The following is an 8,140-nucleotide window of genomic DNA, read 5'->3' on the forward strand; positions in this document are numbered from 1 at the left end:
TTCACTAGTTTGACTTTATGCTATCAATAGAACTTCACACCTAGCAACGAAAATATGACCATAATAAATAAATTATTCTGGTTGAAATCTTTGTAACCCATACGTCTGAAGTTATATCATAAACTAGAGAAGTTAAGTTCGTCTGTTTTGTATTATGATACAGACAGTATTATATGCATTTCAGACGGATCTAGCGATCCAACTTTAGGGGATTATCTTGGCGAGTTTACAGACGAGTTAGACAGACACTATATAACATCCTGAGTCAGTATGGTCCAAAAAACCACGGAAAGTCATCCTGTAAAATTAGAGGGCTTACCCTCCATTTCATCAACAGCAAAACAATGAACTTCTCATCAATGAAATGTATGATAACAGATATATTCTGTTCTTTTCAGTCTTCTATAACTGTGACTAATCAAAGGAAGATTTTTAGAAACTTAAAGACACAAACTGTTTACAACAAGGAAGAAAAGAAGAATTATCGTCCGGTTTACACCAAACGACACATCCTTCCAGTCTTTAACACCCTTCCATATGGATAATCAATTTTTCATATTCTAGAATTAACTCCTCATCGTGTGGACTGAAAAGGGGGCATGTGCAGGGCCTTGGGATAGATCCCAAGTGAACTCAAACATGATCTATATAATATATTTCTCACGTTAAAAGAATGATGGCTTTGGCTAAAATCGTTGATTTACACGCTGTTCTTTGTTGAGTATTTGTAATATAAGGTGCATTTGTCCAGCGTATAAGAATCGATTTAAGCTAATTATTCAGTTTAGTTTCATTATATATTATGTAGTGTTTAATTAAATATCAAAATGAAAAATCTGTATACATAAATGCTGTCATTCTGATTTTGATAAAATAAAGAGGTGATAATATTAACTTCTTATTGATCTAAATAAAACGAATTAATAACAACAGAGACATCTACGATCAAATCACAACCAGTTCAGTAACAATACAAAGAAGGAAGGACCATCTTGAAAAGAAAAAGAAACCAAAATCTACCTGGATATGTGGCACGTGTGTTTTTAGTGTTAACAAAGACTATTGTGAAGTTTGTAACATAATACATGGGAAATTGTTTTTTTTTTTAAAGAGGGATGCCAACATGATAATTTGTGTTCCTCAAGATATTTTAGACAATCAGTATGTTGTGTGTGTAACTGTTATGATATTGATTGTCAGTGTAATAAATCGGAATAAAATAAAATAATCATTTGGTTTATAATTTAAGGTCCTTATTTGAATTTGGAAAACCAATGAGTTTAAATGAAAGATACTGAAATAAATATCAAGAAATAAAAGCGTTACTCAGATTAGACGAGCACAAGATCCACTTTGCCTTCAAGTGTTATGTGTCAGTAACCACATGACGATATTTCTATTTTCTAAAATTCAAGATTTAGCCTAATGCTGCCCTGTATATAACCAAACTGATCAGTGGCCTTGAATATCAAACACATTGGACTGTAACCATCCATTTTTCTTAAGCTATTTCAAGTGTAGACGATATGACATCAGTGTTTCCAAAGTGGTTTTGTGTACTGTAGAATTACTGTCTGTATGTATGTGATCATATGATGACCTTTGTAATTCTTAGAAGTCTGTTTCCAGATTGTATGCGTGAACACTTTCAAAGCTTTATGCAATTTGGTATTTTAAATAATATTAAAGTTAAACAGAAAGTCGTTTATTTATTATATTTAGTTGTAGGACAATTATTGGTTATATTAACTGTCTCATTAAAATGATATGTATGATTTACTTGTGAAAGTGGAACATTAGGTTTCTACAGAACATTGTCTGAAAAAAGCTATGAACAGTTTATAAATATATTCCATGCTTTTGCAAGACTTGTTTATGCAAAGACAGTTGGAGGTGTGTTTGCCAATGACCAGTGACTATATAGAAAATGGATGAATAAACAGTAAGTCATTCATTTATTATGTTTCAATTGTAGCAAATTGTGTTAGTAAAGATGTTAAATATGCATAATAATGATTTTCACATAATTAAATCTAAGCATTGGTGTCATTATCACATGTTGAAGTATAGTATCCGTCTTTATATGAATGGATAAACATTAAGTCATTCATATATCATTTTTAGTGGTAGCAAATTGTAATAGTACAGATGTTAAAATATGCAAAATAATGGTTTAAAAATAATTAAATCTAGACATTGATAACGTAATCATATGTGGAAGTATAGTAACACTGTCACAGCACATTTGTTAAAATCCTATGGACAATCATTAAAATACTGATCTTAATATAGACATTGATTATATGTGGAAGTATAGTGTCTGCCTTTTTGAAACTCGTGTAAGATAAAACTATAAAGTATCATGCGTAAAATTAAATATCTTGTCAAGTTCTTGCATAAATTCAAATTAGTAAAGTGCAAGTTTAATTATTGCATAATATTTAATAAACGTTTTACTGATGACGCATTTTGAAACACATTGAAAATCACTTTGCTTAAGTCATATTGTTGCTTGCTTACTTATGTCTTAGCATTTTTCCTTGAATCCATGATAAAATTTGATCTTTTTAATTTTTAGCAACATGCAAATAATAATTTGAAAGGCATATCACTATATCTAGTTAAAGAAATAATCACAAAGGTATAGCACAGTAACTGTTAAAAATAATTTGAAACACATAGATAATATAAGGTATTTTTTGTCCTAGCATTCATTTTAATTATTTATTTCTGATTTCATTTTTGTATGGGTTACCAAGATTTCAACCAGAATAATCTATTCATTATGGTCATATTTTTGTTGCTAAGTATCGAATTATATTGACAGCATAAAGTCAAACTATTGATAGTGTAAGTTTTAATTAATGTATAATATTTCATGATCTCGTCCTTTTTAGATGTAAATGGTAAGGAAATGTAATTAACTAATGAATTAGTATTAAGCAACCTTTTTAAGGACGATTTAAATTATTAGGAAATGTAATTAACTAATGATTTAGTGTTTTAAACCGATTGTATTAGATATAGTCATGTTGAGACATCAAACAGTAAGTTTTAACTATTTCATGTAATCGTCCTTTGAAAACGATTTAACTAGTCAAGAAATTGAATTAATAATTAAGTGATAAGCGCCCTTTTTAGGACGATTTAAGTAATCAGGAAAATTAATTACTTAATGAATTAGTCTTTTATATCGACTGTATTAATTATATTAATGTTGAGACATGTTATGCTGGTTCAATGGAACTATGACGTCATGGCCGCCTGTCATGACAACCTAAAAACACGTTTTCTACTTCATGGAATTATTACATAATACCCTGTCATGGCGGCCTAGCAACGCGTCCTTAACAATGCGGCCTCTGGTGATAATTTGTGAAAACACGATGGCATCATCCCCTTCCCCTAATGCCTGGCGAACCCCCACTGAGGCGGCATCCTTTGGAGGCGCAACCCCCCTAACTACTACCGGGCTTTCTAATACTAAGGACAGATCAGGGTTTCTAACATCAAGGACAAGCATTGGTTTCTTGCATTGGGAATAGACCAGCACCTAAAATATTCAGAATAGATCACATTTTACTACAATAAAGACAAAAGATTGGTTCATAACACTGTGAATAAACTTGTTTCTAATATTCTGGATATGTCAGTGTGTCTATTATAAAAGACAGACACTACTTTCCAACCCTGAAAAAAGACCAACGTTTTTAATATTCCGAATAAATTAAGATTTCTAGCATAAAAGGCAGAAGCTGGATTATAGCACTGAGAACAGAGAACTGAGAACTGGGGTTTGTAATACTAAGGATAGAAAATATTTTTTTAAAGTTACGGTTTGTAATATTAAGAATAGAAAGGATTTTTAAAGTTAATGCCAGATTTTGTTTTCCAGTTTTCAGAGTATGCTGTAGTTTCGAGTATTCGGAGATCTAGGTGCATAACATCAAATACAAATGTTGGTTTTCCAGCGCAGAGAACAGACCGCAGCTTCTAATATTCTAGGTAATTCAAGGTTTCTAAGACTAACCCTAGTTGCTAATATTGAGAATAGTCTGGATTTTCTAACTGTCAGAATATTTCATGTTTTCCATACTTGAAGTAGGAACATTGGTTTATAATATTCAGTATAGATTAAGGTCAACCTAAAGTGTAACATCAACCTACATCCTAGTTTCCGGATGCTGGTTTCCAACATTAAAAGTAGACCGGGGTTTCTAATAAATAAAATATATCAGGGTCTCTAGTAGAAACGTTGGTTCCAACACTTAGAATATAAGCCAATGTCTCTATATTTCGGGTAGATAAGAGTTTCTTACATCAAGGACAGAAAACAGGCTGTAATACTGAGATTTCTAATGATGAGAACAGATTAAGTTATATAATATCAGAGACAGACATTAATTTTCAACACTGATGATAGATCACCGTTTATAATACATTAAGACTATTACATGGTTTCTATTATTAAAGACAGACGCTAATTTCCAGAACTGAGAAAATAGCGAGGTCTCTGGTATTCAGATACACTTGTTTCAAACATCAAATAGAAATGCTTGTTTCCAACAATAGATGAGAGCAAGGTTTTTATTATTCAATGTTGCTCAGGATTTCTAACACTGATTTCAAACACTGGTTTCCAACAATAAGATTATACGCGGTTTCTAATATTCAAGTTGTTTAGGATTTCTAACACTAAAGTGTAGTTTATGGTTTCCAAAACTCAGAATAGACCAGAAATTCTAATATGTATTTTACATTTGGGGCTTCTATCATCTAAGACAAATGAAGGATTCAGACTGTAAGTTTTCTCGGGTTTTCTCATGTTCAAGATAGATTGGGGATTCTATAATTAAAAAATGATGGTTTATAACACTGAAAATAGACTTGGATTTTAATAGTCAGGGTATTTCAGTGTATCTAGCCTTAAAGGCAAATTGATTTCTAGGAATAATAATAGACTGGTGTTTTTTAACATTCAAGAGTGGAGTTTCTATCATAAAAACAGTTTATTGTTTCCAGCTCTGATATTGGATTTGATTTTCACATATCTAGAATAGATCAAGGTTTCTAATATCAAAGTCAGACACTGGTTTTCAGCAATGAGATTAGACTGGGGTTTTAATATTCAGGATAGATCGAGGTTTTTAAGATGAAAGACCTATGTTATTTTTTGAATAGTGGGGATAAACCAGGGTTCTTAATTCTCAGGCTATTATAGGATTTTCATCCTTAAAAACAGATGCTGGTTCCAACACCGAGAATAGACCACGGTTTCTAGCATTTGGGTTTATAACATAGAAAACAAGTACTTGTTTACAACAAAAAGAAGAAACCTGGGTTTCTAAATTCATAATAGATTAAGATTTGTGATGCAAAAGACGGAAGCTGGTTTACAGTATCTAGAACAAATTGGAGTTTGATAAAAAGAATGAATCAAGGTTTCTGAAAACGAAGGGAGACATTGGTTTTCAGCAAAGAGAATAAACCAGAATATATATTATTGAGTATTGATCTGGATTTCTAATACAAAAAACAAACGTTGGTTTTCAGCAGTAATAATAGGCCCTGGGTTTCTAGTGTTCAGTATCGATCTGTGTTTCTGACATTAGATACAAATAAATGCTGGTTCCAACACTTAGATTAGACCAGGGTTTCTATTAGTCAGGACAGATCACGGTTTTTAACCTTAAAGTGAGAGATGCGGGTCTCGACAACAAGATTAGATCAGGGTTTCAAATAAACAGGATAGATCAGGGTCTCTAGCATTAAAGACAGATGCAGGTTCCAACACTGGGATTAGAGCAGGGTCTCTAATGGTAAGGATAGATCAGGATTTATAAAATAAAAACTAAAAAATGGGTTCCAACACTGAATTAGAGTGTGGTTTCGAATATTCAGCATAGATCAATGTTTCTAACATCACAAACAGACGCTTGTTTCCTGTAACGAGAATAGAGTGGCGTTTGTAATAATTTGGATAAACCAGTATTTCTATTATTACACACAGTTGCTGATTTCACACGAAGATTAAACTGTGGTTTCTAAAACTATAGAAAGATCAAGACTTCTAATAACAAAGATTAGTGTAGGTTTATTACATTGAGAATAGGCTGAGGCGTCTAATACTCAAGATGTATCATGATTTATTACATAACACGATAGAAGGTAGTTTCTAGCATTGACATCTTTATAATAGATTGGTTTATAATACAAATAAGAAATGCCTGCTTACAGTACTAACAATAGACTAGGGTTGCTAATTATCAGTATATATCACAAATCATAACATCGAAGACATATCCTAGGTTATAACACTAAAATTATACCTGAATTTTCTAATATTCAGGATAAATTAGGGTTCCTAACATTAGAAAGATGCTAGTTTCCAACACCTGATATTATACCAGGTTTTATAATTACTTGAGTTGGTCAGGGTTTCTAATATCACTAATAGACACTTTTTTTTCAACATTGTGAATAGAGCAGAGTTATGATATTCAGTACAGATCTGGATTTATAACATCAAAGATAGACATTGGGTTCAAGCACTGAAAATAGACCGAGGGTTTTTAATACTCTTGGTATTTCAGGGTATATAAATTTAAAGACAGACGATGATTTCCAACACTAACACTAAACCAGGATTTCTAGCTTGAAAAGACAGATGCTGGTTACTAGAAATGAGATTACAGCTGGGATTTCTAATAGACCAAAGTTTCTAACATCAAAGATTGATGTTTTTTCTAAACGAACATAGTATTTTGGGGTTGCTAACATTAAGGACAAGAGCTGATTCCGACTCTAATAATGAGATATCGGAGATCATAATATTTAGTACCCAACAGGGTTTCTGAGATCAAACACAGTCATTCATAGACACCACTGAGAATAGACCGAACTTTCTAATAATAAGGATATTTCATGATCTCTAACATCAAAGACTATTGTAGGTTTCAAGCATTAATGATAGACTAGGTATTTCCAACATTCAGAATAGATCAGAGTTTTCATTTTTAATTACAGATACTAGTTTATAGCAACAACAACAACAGACAGGGATTTCTGATATTCACAATAAGCAAGGGTTTCTAGCATCAAATGCAGAAGCGGTCCCACAGAGAGATTAATTTATGGTTTTTAACATTCATAATAGAACAGGATTTCTGTTATAAAAAAAATTATTATTATGTACACAACTGAGAAAAGATGGAAATTTGTAATATTCAGGATGTACCAGAGTTTCTGTTATAATAGAAAGTAGCTTGTAGAGAGCTGAGAGCAGATGGAAGTTTCATGTTTATTTGTTTGATTACAGCAAAGCCACATTGGACTATCTGCTATGTACACCGCATGGAGTTTAATCCAAGATTTTAGCGTCATTAGTCTATAGACTTACTGCTGTCCTACCAGAAGACATGGGGTTTCTACTATTTAGGACAGAATGGGATTTAAGTTATCAAATAAATATCCTTGTGTAAGGAACTAAGAATAGATTGAGTTTTCTAATATTCGGTATGGAACATAATTTCTGTTATCAAATAACGATTCTTTTGTAAAGAAGTAATAATTGAAGAGGGTTTCTAATATTTAGGTTCAAACAGGGTTTGTGTTATCAAAAAAAAGATGCTTGTGTAATGAAGTGAGAGTAGATGGAGGTTTCTAATATTCAGAATGGACCACGTTATCTGTTATTAAAGAAAGATGCTTCTGTACAGACCTAGAAATAGATGGAGGTTTCTAATATTCATTGGGGAACAGTATTTCTATTATTAGTTAAAGATGCTTGTGTACAGACATGAGAACAGTTGGAGGTTTCTATTACTTAGGATGGAACAGGGTTGATGTTATCAAAAATGATGCTCGTGGATGAAAGTAAGAATAGATGGAGTTTTCTAATATTCAGAATAGAACACGGTGTCTGTTATCAAATATAGGTACTTCTGTATAGACTTGAGAATAGATGGAGGTTTCTAATATTCAGAATAGAACACGGTGTCTGTTATCAAATATAGGTGCTTCTGTATAGACCTGAGAATAGATGGAGGTTTCTAATATTCAGAATAGAACACGGTGTCTGTTATCAAATATAGGTGCTTCTGTATAGACCTGAGAATAGATGGAGGTTTCTAATATTCAG

At 32.1% G+C, this 8,140-nt stretch overlaps 2 long non-coding RNA genes across 2 annotated transcripts in view; one reads left to right on the forward strand and one right to left on the reverse strand.

The window, feature by feature from the left end:
* Nucleotides 1-6,501, forward strand: part of LOC111089439 — a 7,362-nt gene extending 861 nt beyond the window's left edge. The window contains exons 2-3 of the long non-coding RNA XR_002613726.1: nucleotides 1,989-1,995; nucleotides 6,490-6,501. This is a non-coding gene — a long non-coding RNA (uncharacterized LOC111089439). The remainder of the gene's footprint in view (nucleotides 1-1,988; nucleotides 1,996-6,489) is intronic.
* Nucleotides 1-8,140, reverse strand: part of LOC111089434 — a 72,795-nt gene that overhangs the window by 42,717 nt on the left and 21,938 nt on the right. The window lies entirely within an intron of this gene.

Source organism: Limulus polyphemus, unplaced genomic scaffold (genome assembly GCF_000517525.1).
Source record: "Limulus polyphemus unplaced genomic scaffold, Limulus_polyphemus-2.1.2 Scaffold121, whole genome shotgun sequence".
NCBI lineage: Eukaryota > Metazoa > Arthropoda > Merostomata > Xiphosura > Limulidae > Limulus > Limulus polyphemus.